The 18,146-nt window shown below is 47.3% G+C and overlaps 1 pseudogene; it reads left to right on the forward strand.

Moving 5' to 3' along the window:
- The window catches only part of LOC139047041 (uncharacterized), a 44,099-nt pseudogene that overhangs the window by 19,469 nt on the left and 6,484 nt on the right, over window positions 1-18,146 (forward strand).

Below are 18,146 nucleotides of genomic sequence, written 5' to 3' on the forward strand. Positions count from 1 at the left end.
GCGACGTGGGAAACTCGTTTGGAGATTTTTATCGCGTCCCACGTGCACAGTGCTCTTTGGAGATCTGTGGGTGTCGTCACATTAGCCTTTTGGCAGCTTTAATTATCCGTGAGCCCCCACAGCCCTTACCGTTCTGATAACGTGCAAGCCTCAAGGAGTGGTAAATATAGTTGCAAAGATGGGGCAAGGAGATGAGGCAGAGAATCCGTAGAAGCGGCGTAATCCTGAAATCAGTGTGCAACAGCCTCAGCACTCTTCGCCCGCAGTTACCCTATGGGGCGGATGGTTGGGAGAAAGAAAACGCCACCTTAATGAGATAAACGTGAGGAAACACTACTGCAATAGGCACAGACATGACAACAGTTGCAGAAGAACTCAAGGAATTGTACGTTTCTGCAAATTCTAACAAAAAACCATGAAAATTTGTCGACTGGACAAATGACCGACGGTTTTCAGATGCAAAATCACATTAAATCCCCGAAGGTTCTATGCAACACTACGCAAGCGGTCACACGTCAAATGAATATTTCCGTGCTATGCGGCTATAGCCTTGCTCGACGTCGCGCGTTCGATTCCCACCATGGAAGCCGATTTCGAAAGCAGCGAAATACAAAAGTGGTCGGGCACTTACATTTAGGTGCACGTTAAAAAACAGCTGGGTACCAAAATTAATCCGGAGTCCACCACCACGGCGTGACTAATAATCCGATTGTGGTTTTGGCACGTAGAGCCCCATAATTATTCCACCACTTCTGCTGCCACGCGATGTTCCATGTGAAGCAATGACAGTGCTCAACCATCTCATAGCTTATAAACCATGACTCAGAACCACGCCTTAAGCAAACACGTCTCGGTGTATGTTCATTGCACTACGCAGACGAACAGCAGTGATGCACGCAAGGTAACATTTGGTACCAAATCACTGCCCTCGTCTTGCAGTAAATGCTGAAGAAATATAATCATTCGCTGTCACCATTACCGCTGAGTATCGGTATGCAAATTAAACAACACAGAAAGATTCCCAAACAAAGTAGGAATCGATGTTCGATTCCTCATAATTCGATTTTGGTTTTGGCACGTAGAGCCCCATAGTTGTTCCGCCAATTCTGCTGACATGCGATGTGCCATGTGTAGGCATGACAATGCTCAACCATCTCATAGGTTATAAACAATGGGGCAGAACCAGGCCTCAAGAAAAAACGTGTCGCTGTGAGATCATGTGACGGCGGTGGGTGTGGGTCACAGGAAGCAGCAAGCAGTAGTAGGCCATACTGAGGCGACATTACTTCCCGCAGAGATGACTGGGCCGTTTGGTGTCATGCGCGATATGTCTATTTTGGAACGCAACGGAAACATGCTTATGTTTTTTCATCGGACCGCCGTTTAGTTGAAGGATGTCTGATCGAGTTTGCACAACTTTTTCGATTATTCTGTATTGTAAACGTCATAACTATTCTTCAATTAGACTATTCACTTACCGCTCCTTATTTTTTTATAAATCCAAAGCGTCATTGGCGGTGTCTATTGCTAAACGAAAGGCGAATGTTGGCATTCTCGATACCAGACGTTCTTTTAATGAACAAGAATGGCCGAGAATTCTCATGCCGCCGTGGAGCTTTTTATCGATCATAATCAGAATCGGTTTTTATTGAGATCATTAGAATGATTACAAGTTGTTAATATTCAGGAGCAGGTCCCGGAGTCAAAGACTGCAATGGGACCTCTTTACAAAGTAAACGTGATAAAAGAACAGGCGCTCATTCGCGCAGTAATCGGTGACTGCTGGACTCTTCGACGTAACAATGGTCTTCAAAGTGATATAACGCACTAGATGGTGGTAAGCGTTGCAGTTTCTGCAAGTGTTCTAAGCGGTGTCCTAAAACAAGGTGGCACGTTTTGGCAAGGTGGCTAGTGTGCCTAAACAAGGCGGCATTTTTCTATAAAACAGCTGCGGCCGTAAGAAGCTTGTCGTCATTGCATACAAGGTCTACGACTAGACGTAAATACATTTCAGCAGCTTTAGTTGCTCTCAAAAGAATAATTTAAAAAAATCCTAATTGGGTCTTTATATATAAATTGCGGGCAGTTCTTTATGTGGGAAAACGTGTAGGGCGTCGCAATTTATGACACGTCGACTTTCTTTTTTTTTTCAAAATCCAAACAATCGCAGGTAGCTTGAGATACTCGCAATCGAAGTTGAAGGCCAAATACAGGAAATATGGAGATTGCGAGTCAGACGCCAACGCCCTGTAAACAAATTCGGGAACAAGTTTGAATGACAGCACGCAGCAGCAAATCCTCACTCGACACAACCAGGCAAAGCGTGCCCTATCGGTAGGCGCTGCGATTGGCCGACACGTTCAGTTTCAAACTTCTTCACAGGGCGTTTCAGCATGATATTGTTGCCCGAACTATGGATTGAATACCAAAGGTGTTTTAAAATGTATATTTACAAAAAACAACTGGAGCGCTGGCCTGTTGAGCCGACAGATGGAGACACCGGAGCAGTTGCTCTTAGTCGGGGCACCCGCCCGCATGGAACAATAGCCACACACAATATGCAAGTCATATGCATGCAAATACATGCAATATGCATGGGCCCCCTTTCGTCCATCCCCGCGGAGCTTGGTTTCGATATTGCCTGGATATACCGCGGAAATTCGATGCTAAATGTCACGAATCAGGCGCTATGTTTAATACATTCAAAAAATAACTGTGCAAATAAAAGCGACAGCGTTCAATTTCGCCATTTAATATTGTCCAAAGGCACTAAAGATGAGATTAGATGTTCTGTAATAACTGTTTTTCCCTGCTTTTAAGCAGCAGCAATGTATTTCTACCCAGAAATTTTGATTATTCTTTATTCATTATACATAACACATTTCTAAATGAAAACAAGATGCCTTGTTTAATGCCCCAGATATGTTGTGGGTGTGTGGTATAATCGTCAAGACCGGCGTTCGCAGCAAGGTTCAGGGGCAAACCTCGTGGCGGCATCAATGTCAGTGTTAATGGGCGTTGCAGGCTGCAACTTATCCTTGCGTGTAGCAAAAGCATGGCCACGGTCTAATTTTCTCTCTGCTCTCAAGGGCCTTTTGTGCTTGACCCACAAAGGAGCACACGTCGCTGGCACTCCTGCTCATCCATCATAACAAGATCAGTTCTACGAAACCATTGAAACCCTTCCTGGAATGACTGTGCCATTTTTGTACCTGTTGACGGGAAGCAGAGTGACATTCAATGCACTGCAACTTCCCTGTTTGTTTGCTTGTTTCTTATGTCCTTGCGCGTCCTGCACCATCTCACGCGACCGCCTTACAAGATACAACGACCTTGTAAAGTCATTTTACCTCGCAAGAAGAACCTTCCCCACCCCTCACCGCAAGTTAAACAGGGCACAGGCAACCACCCTTCGCCTGTTGCAGACGAATACGTACCCCTCCCTCACACGCTATCACACTATATACCCCGACATCTACCCGAGCCAGACATGCAAGGTCTGTAAAACTGAATCGGCAACACTCCCCCACATGCTATGGGAGTGCAAACACCAATACCGAGGACCTTAATCCCGTGACCCTCTCGTCGAGATGGCACGCCGCCCTGCGCAGCTCCCACCCCGACGACCAACTCTGGGCGACCCAGCAGGCCTACGAAGCGGCGAAGAGGCAAGACCTCGACGTCCCATCGTGGGAGGCCTAGGCCCAGCCGACAAAACTGCTGGTGCTTATTAAAGTTCACTCTCTCTCTCTCCTTGCGCGTCCTGCACACCACCCAAGGCCTGGGACAACCGTGAAATGTCACCAGCGTACATAGATTGCTCAGAAACTCGTTGACGGTCTGGCTTTCGCTTTTGCACATTCGCAATTAGGACAATTGGGGCGAGATGGGCTCGTTGGTTCATCTTGAAAGGCATTAGCTAAGCGGGCGGTAAAGACGAGGACAAGAAAGCAGGCCTAACCTGTTAGGTAATAAACAGATGTGCAAAAGTACACAAAGCTTTCTTTTCCGCACAGCACTATTTGCCGTTGGCCGGTGCGATATTGTGAGTTGTGGCATTTTCGTTTTCTTTTTAGGAGCAGTGTATATAACAGCGTTGTATAGCAAAGAATTTCTGCTGTCGTTAGCGCTAGAACCTATATCTACAAACAGCATCACATCAAAAGGTACCTCAAGTCTCTCTCAGCTTCACTGCGTAGACGTGGTGACGAAGAGGTCTTTCGAGTTAGCCTTCTTCAATTTACTCTCTTATAAAGAGCGTCGAGATTTTCAAGCACAAGGAAAAGTAAATACAAGAATGTGCACGAGGTGAAGATCTACGTGCTATGACATGTTAAAATATAACACGTCAAATGCGCTTGTTTTGAATAATATTTCTGTAAACTCGCCTCTAGAAGGCTTAGTCGACAAAAGCGTTGCAGTGACCACGTGGTCTCATATGTGAAACTATTTGTGTTGGGAAGGGGGGTGCGTGTCTGTTATTGTCTATAAACGGGCAAATTGTTTTGAGTTTTCGATTGTCGATCGAGTTCTCAATTTATTCGCCCGTTTTGCTGCGATCTGCGAGCCTCCTGGTTACCTCAGATGATAGAGCGACCGCCCCGAATCGTGTTTGTTCTGGGTTCCAATCCCGGACCGGGACGAAATTATCCTCGTCTGGGAAGCGTCCTTTCTGCGAAACCCGCATGTGTTTCTCTTTGTAACTTTTCGCTACATTCGGGTCAATTAATGTTTCCCTTTCAGGATATTTCCTCCGCCTTGCAGGATTCCGCAAAACTGATTTGCCATAAAGAGTGTCTACGGGGACTATGACCTTCGCTTCAAGAAATCATGGTTTCGCAGCAATAACACATTTCTATGGGCGCCCTGCAATGAAGTTTGGCCTGTACATGTCGCACCACCTAGCAGCGTCGGTGAGCACCCGCGGGTGGGCCCTCACCGTCATTTCACCATTGTCCGTAATGCGCTCAGGCCCGCCTGAAAGCCTGCGTTTCCAATTTTCCAGTGGATTCACCGCGGCCTCTTGGCAGCTGCTTCGTGGGAAGTGTGAACAAAAAGAACACGCGCAGATACTGCTGCGTTAGGGATTGTCACCACCTCGAAGGAAATGTCGATCGGTATCAAATTGTACCGCTTCCCTTCAAAACCGGGGGAAACAATCCGGCGGCTGCAATGGATCATCGTGGTTGGTGTCGGTCTTCTGAATTCTTGTAAACGAACTAAGACGTAAATGCAAAAACAAGAAAAATAAAATAAGAACCAGCAGCAACATCCGTAAAAACACGCAATAAAGCGTCAACGGCACAAAAATGCGTGAACCTTTTCTCACTCTTGTAAATTAGTTTAGGTATATTTGTTTAGCTCGTCTTACTCCAAAGGAAACGCGCAGTGGTTGTTACGTGTCTAATCTAGCTTCGAAAGCGCTCCGTGCTGGAGCTTTGTACGCGCTGTGTTTTTTCCTGCGCCAAGATCAAGACGCGAATGCTGGAACCGAGCTCATTCGCACCAATATTTTCTCGCGCTTAGAACAACAGAACTAAAATTGGAGTACACAGCAGCACACGTCGAGTATTCGAAAATTAGCATTTCTCTCGCACACGCTAGCGCACATTTGTTCAGTCTTCACGTTGTTTAGTCTCAGCTGATTGCCCTCTATGATGCTTCAGCGGTAATGCCCTTTCACATTCGAGCCCGAACGACAATACCAAAATATGCTCGAGGCACTTTGTCAACGGAGGAAAAAGCACTTGGCTACCTACTCGCCAAAACCTCTACAGTTGTGACAACGACAAACGACAGTTCAAGGACGTCCACGGCCGTATTTGATCACTTAAGTGGCATAAAATAATGATTTGTTAACTCACTGAGTTCGACGTAAGTATGCTTCTTTTGTTGTGACAAATACTTCGCGAGCTGCGGTGGTTGCTTAGTGGCTGTAGATGGTGCTGGGCTGCTAAGCACGAGCTCGAGGGATTAAATCCCGGCCACGGCGGTCGAATTTCAATGGGCTCTAAATAACAAAGCAACCTTGTAATTTGATTTTGGTCTACGTTAAAGAACCCCAGGTGGTCCAAATTATTCCGGAACCCCCACCACGGCGTGCCTCCTAATCATATCGTGGTGTTGGCACCTAAATCAGCATGATTTAATTTAAGCCCCTCGCTGTGATGACCGTGCTGTTTACTTCTTTGACATGATATACATGGTGGTTGTCGTAAATTCGACGTCCTTTCTCGAGAGTCGGTAGTCCGAAATAGGCCTTGATGTTTTCAATTGCCCTAAAATCACAATTTATAACGTCCGACAAGTTTCAAACGGGCGCCGCAAAAGCATGCCTCCGTAGCAGTGGCCGCCTCGGTGTTTGGCGCAACTGACACGGTGGCGCTGACGGCTGAACCGATCGCTGCGCCGCCTGGTCATTGCAGAGTGCCCATAGCATGTCTGCGATGGTGCCATCTAACCCTTCCTGCAGTGGGTTGGTTTGGGAAATAGGAAGCCAGTTTTGTTGCGATAGTGCGCGCCTTTGAAGACGTTGCTCATAAATTTCGCTGTAACATTGATAACGCTGGGCACCATTAGTGAGAATGGTGTGGTATGTACTAAACAGCAAATTTTTAAGCCTTGGCGCGTTGTACAACTTTTGTCTCGGCGTAGCGCTTAAGGGTTTTGGGGCAACCACTATCGATTTGTTTCTGGCAGACTGCATCGATGCGTTGGAGAAACCCAGCAAGCTTCGTAAACGACGATTTGTTGCGCTGTCATTCTTGGCATCTTTGCACGTAACCATGGACGCAGGTAGGAAGTCCTGGCCAGCCATACTTCTGGCGCGCTCAAGCTAGAGTACGCATAAGCGTCCTGATGTGGGTATGTCCTGCAAATCAAGGAGAATGACGTCACGGAGTTTGGCAGGCAAAACCAGCAGGTGTAGGCTTTGTCATGTGTAGTCGAGCTGCTTTTGAAACGAAGCTTCTTTTGCCTCTTCCGTCGACTTTCCCACTGCTGCTACTTCGGGCTGCTGTGGTTGTGGCTGTCTCGCACACTACCTTTGCGGGTGGTTCAGAACGCGTATATAGATGACAAACGCGAGTAAGGGAGCAAAGGCAACAAGAGAAACTCGTTTTCACCCCACCGCGTCGAATGTGCACAATGCCCTCTGCAGCTCCCTGGCGGTCGCCACACTAGTCGCTTGACAGCTGTAATTTCCCTAGTCTCTAAAGCCGCTCGAGTTCGCTCTTCTCCTCGGGCGGCCATTTTTCCAAGAAAGTATGCCTTCGAAGAAATCGACTATCGCGGACAACATCAGTCCCTTTCCACGTAAGTATGAGGCTCGGAGCAGGAGCTATGACGCTTGAAATTAAGCTGGGGCCTGACGAACCAACCGCCTGAGCTATCTTTCCGGCCAACATCCAAGGGTCACGAGTTCAATTCACCTCTTATGTTCCTTTTTTCCCCCCAAATTTGTTTCTTTTTAATGTCTTTTCCTTTGTTTTATCACTGTACGGGAACGCTCCTTAAAAACAATGTATATATATCTATGGTCAATTATATATGGCCACACATATGCAGGTCATAAATACCAGGCTCTCTAGCCGAGTGCCATCCGTGCGGTATAACCGAGATCAGATTGGTCCACATTGACTGATCAAATAGGGCACCAATGAGGCGTACAACTCCTGCGGGACCCGCCGTGGTTGCTCAGTGGCTATGGTGTTAGACTGTTGAGCACGAGGTCGCGGGATCGAATCCCGGCCACGGCGGCCGCATTTCGATGGGGGCGAAATGCGAAAACACCCGTGTACTTAGAATTGGGTGCACGTTAAAGAACCCCAGGTGGTCGAAATTTCCGGAGTCCTCCACTACGGCGTGCCTCATAATCAGAAAGTGGTTTTGTCACGTAAAACCCCATAATGTAATTTTTTAATTTAACTCCTGCGGGGACGGTAGACTATCCGCCTCCCGTGCAAGATGACCGTGGTTCAAATCCCGGTGCCGCGCAATTCTCCACCGGAAAATACAAAAAAAGAAAACCGTGTGTTGAGAAAATTGCACAAACAGGCCTGGAGTGCGGCCTGATCCCGGTGACCAAAACCGGTAACGCACTCTCTCACTAGAGCAGGATTGGCCACCCTGGTGCAGTACTTGGCCACAACCTCCTATATGAACACAACAATCAAACCCCGGCCCTCAGTCCCCAGCAGCCGCGAAGCAACTCACGGCGGCGGTCAGATCTGTGACGCTGCAGAGGGTGCTATGAATACCTGGCTCCGGACAGGCCGCCATTGGAATGTGAACCTGGCAACGTTTAACGTTAGAACGTTATCTAGTGAGGCGAGTCTAGCAGTGTTATTGGAGGAATTAGAGGGTAGTAAATGGGATATAATAGGGCTCAGTGAGGTTAGGAGGACAAAAGAAGCATATACAGTGCTAAAAAGCGGGCACGTACTGTGCTACCGGGGCTTAGCGGAGAGACGAGAACTAGGAGTCGGATTCCTGATTAATAAGGAAATAGCTGGTAACATACAGGAATTCTATAGCATTAACGAGAGGGTGGCAGGTCTTGTTGTGAAACTTAATAAGAGGTACAAATTGAAGGTGGTACAAGCCTATGCCCCTACATGCAGTCATGATGACCAGGAAGTCTAAAAGCTTTTATGAAGACGTGGAATCGGCGATGGGTCAAAACAAAATACACTATACTGATGGGCGACTTCAATGCCAGGGTAGGATTGGCGGCTCAAGCCGTACTCGAAGAGAGAGAGAGAGAGAGAAACTTTATTTTGGTTCCTTCATGAATTTAGCGTCTCGAGGTCTCGGTCGTCTTGGGCGCCGGCGACTTGGAGCCTCTTCCAGCAAGGGTGGGCCCCTATTCCAGGGCTCCACTGAGCCTAGCTACCTCGCTAGCGTGCTGCACTAAGGCCCTTTGGGCCGTGAGCTCGCAGCTGGTAAGCCGACTCTCCCATTGCTCCGCACTCGGGTTATTGTGTTGGTGGAATGATTTATTGTGTTTACACTCCCATGTGACATGGTATAAGAATGTTTCGGATTATTTCTGCGGCCATTCCTGAACCGCGGTTTCTTCTTCGAAACAGCGCAAGTCATGAAAACTTGCGACTTGCGTATCGCAAGCTTTGTAGCGCTGACGGGGTTTACTGGCCTTGCCATGCATATATGCATGGCAAGGCCATGCATGCAGGCCATTCGTCTGTCAATTAATTTGGCTTAAAAATAATGTCTGCAAGTTCAACACGCGAAGTTATGTATAATGCTCCTCTAAACTCTTAACATTCTCTTAGTAAATAGCTATGGGAGCCATCGCATTTTGCATGAAAGAAAAACCTTGATATTTGGTATCAAGGTTATAAATCGGGGTTAGACGGGCACTGCCCAGCGAAGCTTTCATCATGATTCTTCCTCATTGCTTTAGTGAGTAGTTTAGTTAAACGTGGAAACTCTATTAAAGCTTCAAAGGAAGAGTTAGGCGCGCATTTTGTGAGAAAAGGTTTGGCAACCTTCACCTTTCTCTGAAACAGGCACAGAAGCGCATTGGCTGTTAACACGATGGAGCATCATGTATAACATATGTATACTTCCAGGATACCATAACGGCAATCACATGAAAAAAAAAATTTGTGGTTAAGATCAAGAACCAATCAACTGCAAGCGATGAAATGTGTCATAATGGCCTTCGCTAGCTTTTGCCGACGATATGGCACATCGCTCCCGCAACGGAAGCGAACGACTGTTGTTATGGCGAGGCACGCATTTCTCACGAAACCCGGCAGTTCAGCAGAACATCGAATTGAAACCATAAAGTAGCTGTTCACCGCACCGCTTAGAATAACTATAGCATACTCGAAGCACTATAAGCGCAGCTTAGGCTGCCTTTAAACTACACTAACTGAAAACTGTTCGTTTCGTCAATACATAAAAAAGGACCTCGTATATACGCCTCATAAAGAAGACATCACAAGCCTCACACGAATTCACTTGACTTTTGACCTCCACTGGGGAACAATGATATTTTCAATATGTGCCACACTACTAATGAATCACGCTACGGCTTCTTGCTGGCTGGAACGAAACGGTGTAAAAGGCACACTTCATTCAAACATTTGGCCCGAGCATCCCTGTGGCAGTTCTCCAAACAGATTCGCCAATGCCTGTTTCTCAAGCAAGAAGAACCAGTAAATTGCTGAAGTGAGTTAAACGCGTAGTACAGAAAGGGAATAAATATTGGTACGTTCCTTTCCGTGTGCTGCAACCTCAGCTTTACTTCACATTATCTCCACTGAATTTTAACCGGTGAAGAACGGCCTAATCTTGCGAAGTGGTTAAAAACGCAAGTGGTGCTTGAAGAATCTATACTGCAGTGTTAGCTAAGTCATCATATTCAAATATTGGACCCCTAATGACCCTTTACAGGGTATTACATAAATGGCGGGGTAGTCAGCATATATGACGAACACAAGTCAAAGATGTTACAACAGGACTGAATTGAAAGAACGCAGTTTTAGTATTGAAGGGAAATGTGTTACTGGCGAGCGTTTCTGTGAAGAAATAGGAAAATTCGATATTGAACAGTGAACGTCGGGAGAAAAGATGTTTCAGCGTGTTAAAATGAAGTTCAATGTTGTAGAAGTCATATATGGTATGGTATGGTAAAACTTTATAAATTAAAGTCCTGCAGATCGTGAGTCTTCACGAAGCGGGCCGCTCCCACGTGGGAACCGGAAGGCCGAGCCTCTCGGCCACATCGTGGGCCTGCTGGACAGCCCAGAGTTGGTCAGCCAGAAGAGGGCTGTGGAGAACCGCCTCCCATCTGGCCGAGCTGTTAGCGATGATAGAGCGTGACCGAGCACATCGCCAGAGCATATGGTCTAACGTGGCTATATCTCCACAATCGTGGCAGGTAGCGTTGGTGTAAGTATCCGGATAGATTTTATTTAAGAGCGATGGATTCGGATAGGTATTCGTTTGTAGTAGACGGAGCGTTAATGCTTGAGCTCTATTGAGGCGCGGATGAGGAACAAAGTAGGTTCTGCGGCTGAGATAGTAGTGTTTAGTTATCTCGTTGTAGGTGGAAGGCGTGTCCCTGTTCTCTAGTGAGTCGGCTTCCGATTGGTCGAGGGTAGCGCGGTGGGCAAGTTCACGCGCAGCCCCGTGAGCCGACTCGTTGAGGTTGGCTTATAGCCAGAGTTTAATGTGACACAGATGTTGCAGCATGGTGAATTTGAAAAACTAACTGGATTCGTATGTGCTGTGATTATGCGTCTATGCTTTCATTATTCACGTGAGCTACCACTGCAACGCGTAGATCAGCGCATGAGAAAACCGTAATGCGCTGGTCTGATCAAGCTCCCTCGGGTGGCAGTATATATAGCGTTGCCTTTGAGAAATGTATTGTCGTCTAGAAACTAAGCTCCTTGATTACATTTTCACGAATGAAGACGTAAAATATATATCTGAGAGGCACGTCATAAGTATACAGGCATAGGGAACGACGAAACACTGCAGAAGGCGCCAGGTCACCGCCCGAACTGCAGCAGACGACAGGCATGAGTCCGTGCCCTGACAGTCACGCGAGTGACGCTCGCAGCGCCACTGTTTTTCGTTATCGGGGCTAATACGTGGATGGATGGATGGATGGATGGATGGATGGATGGACGGACGGACGGACGGACGGACGGACGGACGGACGGATGGATGGATGGATGGATGGATGGATGGATGGATGGATGGATGGATGGATGGATGGATGGATGGATGGATGGATGGATGGATGGATGGATGGACGGACGGACGGACGGACGTCATGAGCGTCCCCTTTAGAACGGGGCAGTGGGTTGCGCCGCTAAGCTCTTGCTATTATACTGTCTAATGTCCTACGCACGTTGAAAAAAAAACTATGAACTCCCCCAACCAAATTTGCTGATCCCCGATTAGGAACTTTGTTTTTATACGTCTCCGTTTTTTGTCGTTTCCCTACTTTTCTTCCACCAATCCTTCAATCGCCTCTTACTAATTTCTACTGCGGATATGTTTACGTTTCCACTGCTCTTCTTAGAACCCAAGGGCTTCGAGGAGGCCTGTTGTACCAAAATCGACCTCTCGGGAGACGTTTTCACATTGTAATAAAACTTGCTCCATAGTTTGCTTAGCTTTACAGCAGAAAGCACCTGCTTCTTCGTTATCATACCTCATGTAATCCGTCAGCTGTTCTATCTACTCATCTCCAAGTTGCGGAGAGTTTTATTGGTTATACCGCCCGGGCCCAACGCCGATTTTCTGTTGAGCTTGTGCAGTACCGCCCTCACCTCTGCTACGCTAAAGTCCTCATCTAGTTGCGCGTTACACTCCCCCGCGTACACCGGATGCGCGATGGGCCAGTTGCCTTGGCGTAGCGGGTTCGCACGGCTTCTAGAATGTCCGCGGACGTGCCTTCGTAGTCGTGTACTGGCCTGTTGATCTTATACGCGTGCGCTAATTTGGTCTCCTCAGGGTCCAAGAGATGCCGGAGGAGGTGCCAAATCTTGGGCGTCCCTAGCTGGTTCTCCATACCGTTGCACGTCTCCTCCCATTGCGTTTTGCATACCTGCAATGCGTGCTCTTCTATGTCCCTGTTTAGCCGTGCTATGCATCTGCGTAGCGTTCGATTGTGCCGTTGACGCTTCCACTGGCCTTGCAGGGTGCGCTTGGCTTCCCACATGTGTTGCAGTTTACTATCTATCACCTCCAGGTGCGCTTCCTGCGGTACTTCCCGCGTTGCCGCTTCAACGTCCCTCCTGAGCGTCGCGGTCCAACTCTCGATGTCGTCGATTGCCTCGCTGCCGCGATTATGCTCTTTCCGGGCTTTGCGAAACGCGTCCCATTCCACCAGCCGGTAGTGGTTGCCCTTGGTGCCGTCCCGATAACCGTGATGATGCTATATATATATAGTGCGGTCCCACGTCCACCTCGATCTCGATCACCGAGTGATCGCTCCCCAAGTGCTCCTGCGTGTTATGCCACCGCGCTCCAGCGACGTTCTTCGTAAACGTGAGGTCGGGCGAAGTGTCCGCACATACGCTGCTGCCCTTGCGTGTGGGCGCGGAAGGATCCGTAACGATCTCCAGCCCCTCATTTTGCGCGTCTTCTCGCAGGCGTTTACCCTTCGGCGTTTCGTACTTGTACCCCCGCGCAGCGTGAGGCGCGTAGAAATCACCCCCGGCTGCCTCGATCTCTTTGAACATCTACTCGCCGAGCATCGCTGCATCACAGCACTAGAACTCACGTTCATATTGACAGTTCGTCGTTCGATGCTCTCAGCAATAAAGCTCAATCCCTCTTTGAAAAGAATCTGCGGATCAACACTACCACCTTGGAGACGCACTTCCTCGGTCGAAGTGCTCAATCCTATCCCGCTGGGTGAATATGTCGGCTTAGAAGTGTACGAGTTCAAAAAGGAAAGCGGAGTTGGGATGCCTCTGCCTGGAAGGTCACTTTTCTCAGGCACGGGTCATCTGACAGCACTCGATATCGCAGACCTCCAAATGGACAAAAATCATGCGCGTTGGTTCATCCGAGAGCTCAATGAAAACAAAAGCATCACTGAACTCGCCATTGGAGAAAGCGTGTTCGGCTACCGCGATGAAGCCTCCAACGCAGTCTTCGCCAGATACCTCGCCAAAGAAGACTCCACGCTACGCAAATTGACTCTCAAATCACCAGACTTTTCAGACAGGGGCTCACCTCTGATGAAAACACTCCTGATAGAAATAGTCGACGCCATTTCCGAGATGAATACCTTGGAAGAACTCAATGCAGTCATCGTTGTAGACGACCCATTATTGTGTGTATAGCTTAAAATGTATTATGAGTGGCCACAACCAATAGGGCATCTCGCAGCACTTATTAGGGGACGTATACTGTTTAACTCCCCAATGCCGAACATGTCATATAGGCATATTTGGCACTAAGTATGATACATCAAATATGATTTAGGGGATGCCACTTAGCACAAAACATATAGCGCCGTATTTCATACGCTGGCGCGAGCTTTTGAATTCTGAAGTGTTCCGGAAACAAATAATTATTACTACACAAATATTATTTATTTAAAACAACAAATATTTTTTCGGAAAAAATCGCTCTTAACGGCATGAAATAAAAGCGAACTCGTTCTTATATTTTTCTTTTATTTCAAACTTTGGTTGGGAATTGCATGTTGATGAACGAATTATATGTAACAGTGAGTTAAGTTTTTCTCCTGAAATTTGTAGTGGCAAGGGGTAAATTTACTATTGGTGTCGTCTATTCAAGCTCTTGTTTTATTTGTAACTCGAGACGCACGTGAGCAGTGCATGTTGATTAGCTAAAGTTGGACTTGCTCATAAAGCACAAAAAAGCGCTATTGATGTTACTTAGTAAGATTGCCTGTCGTTCTTAAATGATTGCTTATAATTTGGAAGATGACGAGCCCTAACGAAAAACGGGACAAACAAATTTCGTTCTGGTTAAATTTTGCCCCGGAAACTCAGCCCCTCATTTCAATGTCATGTCATGGTTATCAATGTGGTTGTTTCATATTTGATTTACGCCGTCTCGCTAACGCGATGGTTGTCAAAAACTTGCGGATTTTATGAAACAGACTGTGATCTTTGTTTCTGAAAACATAAATTCTTTTTACGCGTTAAGTAACGTCGATTTCTGTTTCTAGCATAAGATTATGTATGTGCACTAAACAGTGTTTTTCTCGCGTTTTTTAAATTTCGTTTTAAATTTGTAACGACAAAAAATTTGTGTACATGCCTTTCCAGCATCTTCACGGTCATCCCCTTCGCCGAAGTGATCAAACGGAATGCCACACTACGCCGCCCGAAGCTACCTTCGTCGTTGAACGTGTGCCTTATGTCATCCTGGGATCCAGATATGCAGTTTCCGGATCCCCAAGCGGCTACGTGCATGAAGTCTTTGTTCGAAGCCCTGCATAAATCTAACTCGTCGTTCAGCCAGCTCAGCATCGATTTGCGGCCCTTTGAAGAAGCAGAGTGCCTCGTGTTCTTCGGCGCAGTGGCGGACAACAGCGCAATCAAGTCCGTGGTCGTCAACTCCTTGCCCTGCATAGATGGTATCGACAGAGTCTCCACAACTATCCGGGAGCGGGGACTTGATGATCACGTTGTCATCGAGAGTTTTTGCATTCACCACAACACCATTACGCTACAGCAATGTCCGCAAATCTACAATGCAACTATCGCATCGAGCAACACAATTACCAACGTCCCGCCCTCAGTTATGAACACTTTACGTGTTGTCTGTGGTTGCAAGCACATAACTTCACTGTGTGTTCATACCGATGGCTTCAAATGCTATGAATTTTCTGCCCTGGCTGCATATATAAGGGTCTCCTCCACGCTTAATGAAGTAGACATACACCTTACTCACGTTTGGTACTGTCGGACAAACCAGGAAATTCGGGATGTGGAGCAAGAACTGGTGTATGCTCTTGCCTATAACCTCAAGCTAGTCAAGAGTCAACGTCGAAGGTCTGGTGCTTTTCTGGGACGACTTGATCGTGCTCGCGCATGGCGCTAGCAGGAGTCTCAGCCTCATCGAGTTCACCGGTATTCCTGCGAGCATCTTCAACGCGATGCATCATGAAGGCCGTGGAGAGGTGCGCAGCTATTCTGTACACAAGGCCGAAGCGTTCAGGGACGCTGCCAACCGCAAGGAGAGCGCCCTGCTGGACATTCTGGTATGGCTCTGTTCTAACTGCTTTTTGTTTGTGGCCATTACATGGAAAGCGGTGGCCTACTAAAGACATCGCAGGCACTGGACAATCTTTAGGAAAGTTACAAGGTGGAACAATGATATCTATCAACATTTTGCGTCAAAAACGCTGTTATTCTGCATGTACTCACATATGCGCAAAGAGTAATTGTACTGCTTTCTTTAGAAAACTCGCCGTGCTTCGAAATTTAGAGAGCCAAATAATGTCAAAAGGGGAGTTACACGAACGCTTGTAGGGACAAGTATACACGCAGAAAAAGATACATGTTAAACATCATTCACATCTTAGCTGAATGAAATAATCGTCAGAGTTTACTCGGATACTGTGTTATTTTTGATACAGTTTATTTTTGCACCGATTAATCGGATAGTGAGCTTCGCTTTCTCGCGAACACATAGATTGTTGTAGCTCCGCGTTTTTTGTCCTGCACATCTTTAAGCAATGAAATCTACTGTGAAATCTCTCATATCTTAAGCTATTGTTTCACAGATTTCATCATTTCAATGCGCTTTTGCCCTTAAGTTCATGCGCATGCGTTTTGCAAGTTGTGTGTGTCCAGTATGACGGAACCACAGGAAATATTACTGCTCGAAACTCGGTTTGGCACACCGGTGATTTTCTTTTGCCGTCAGGCCACCTCGTAGTGACAAGCTTCAACACTGCCTAAGCGCGAAGAATATTAACGCATCTACACAGCCACTCATATACTGGAATTTGAGCCAGTGTCACTTAAGCATTGTGCATTTCGGACTCGAACGCACTAAATACTGAGCAATCGCGCAGCAGCAATGCGCATAATTAGAGCAAGGCCTTACGCTCCACACTGACTCTGAGAGCAATGGAATCTGTGGAGGTATTTCGGAGGCTAGATCAAGCGATATTGTACAGGACGAGGATCACACGATGTGGGCAGCTCATAGAATTTCTTCTTCACAAGATGGTGTCCATGCGTGGTATTCGTTGTAATTTGGCGGAAAAACAGCGTTGGTGGCGCAAATGAGGCCTTCATGACTAATGATGATTATCATCAAACAAGTAACACATCCACCAAGGTAAATGCGTCCGTGGCCTAATGGTTTCAATGTCCTAATTCTGTGCTTGAGGTCCTGTGTTCGAATCCTGCCAACCAGAAATGTTCATAATGGTGACTTGGTTATTTTTAAGGCAGTGCTTTCTTTAGAAATAACATTTGTGCAGTAACATTAAATAACAATAATGTCGATGGGACTCTTCCGGGCCTGCTTTTGCCTATATATATATATATATATATATATATATATATATATATATATATATATATATATATTGTAGCGGGTAATATGCATGTGGCACTGTGCGGACTGCCACCGCTGCGGCGCGAGACACGAGCGCGGGTTGTTGGTGCGAAGCGCTAGGACTCGTATCTAGAGCTACCTGCGATCCCTCGAACGAGCTACATAAACCCCACTTCATTTGGTGGAGGTGCGGGGTAACCTCAAAAACTGGAACTCCGAAGCAGGACGCTACCGACTGCTGCGACCATGCCTGACGAAACCACCCAGGAAGATGCACCCCAGCCTCCGACGGTCATCGTTTCCGGTGCATTGCGCCAGCGTGATCCTGCCATCTTTAGCGGCACCGATGATCATGACGTGGAGGATTGGTTGTCATCTTACGAAAGGGTGAGCCAGCATAACAAGTGGGACGACGTCACAAAGTTGCACAATGTGCTGTTTTACTTAACCGGCGTCGCGAACCTCTGGTTCCGAAACCACGAACACGATTTCACAACGTGGAGCAGATTCAAGACAAGTTTCACAGAAGTGTTCGGGCGCCCCGCTGTGCGCAAGCTTCGCGCAGAACAACGCTTACGGGGGCGCGCGCAACATCACGGTGAAACGTTCACAAGTTACATCGAAGATGTCATTGACCTGTGTAAGCGCGTGAATCCGTCAATGGCGGAACAGGACAAGATAAAACACATTATGAAAGGCATTGATGAGGACGCATTTCAAATGTTGCTAGCGAAGGATCCGCGTACGGTGGCCGAAGTTATCAACTTGTGCCAAAGTTTTGACGAGCTACGGAAACAACGCATCTTAGCTCGGCGCCCACCGCCTACGGAAGATTCGTTAGCAGCATTGGTTATTGGCCACAACCACGCAACTTTGCTGACGCAAATAAAAGAATTTGTGCGCGAGGAGGTCGCGCGACAGCTCTCGATTTTGCCGACCACGGAGAAGCCTTCTCAATATTTGGCTCCAGCGATCCGACAGGTAATTCAAGAGCAAGTGACCGAAGCTCTTCCACCTCCGTGTCAGCCGGCTCCCGTGGCCGCGCCTCTGACGTATGCTGAAGCCGCTGCACGGGCGCCTCGTCTGCCGGGATTCTCTCCTCC

This window comes from Dermacentor albipictus, chromosome 6 (assembly GCF_038994185.2).
Source record: "Dermacentor albipictus isolate Rhodes 1998 colony chromosome 6, USDA_Dalb.pri_finalv2, whole genome shotgun sequence".
NCBI classification, from domain to species: Eukaryota; Metazoa; Arthropoda; class Arachnida; order Ixodida; family Ixodidae; genus Dermacentor; species Dermacentor albipictus.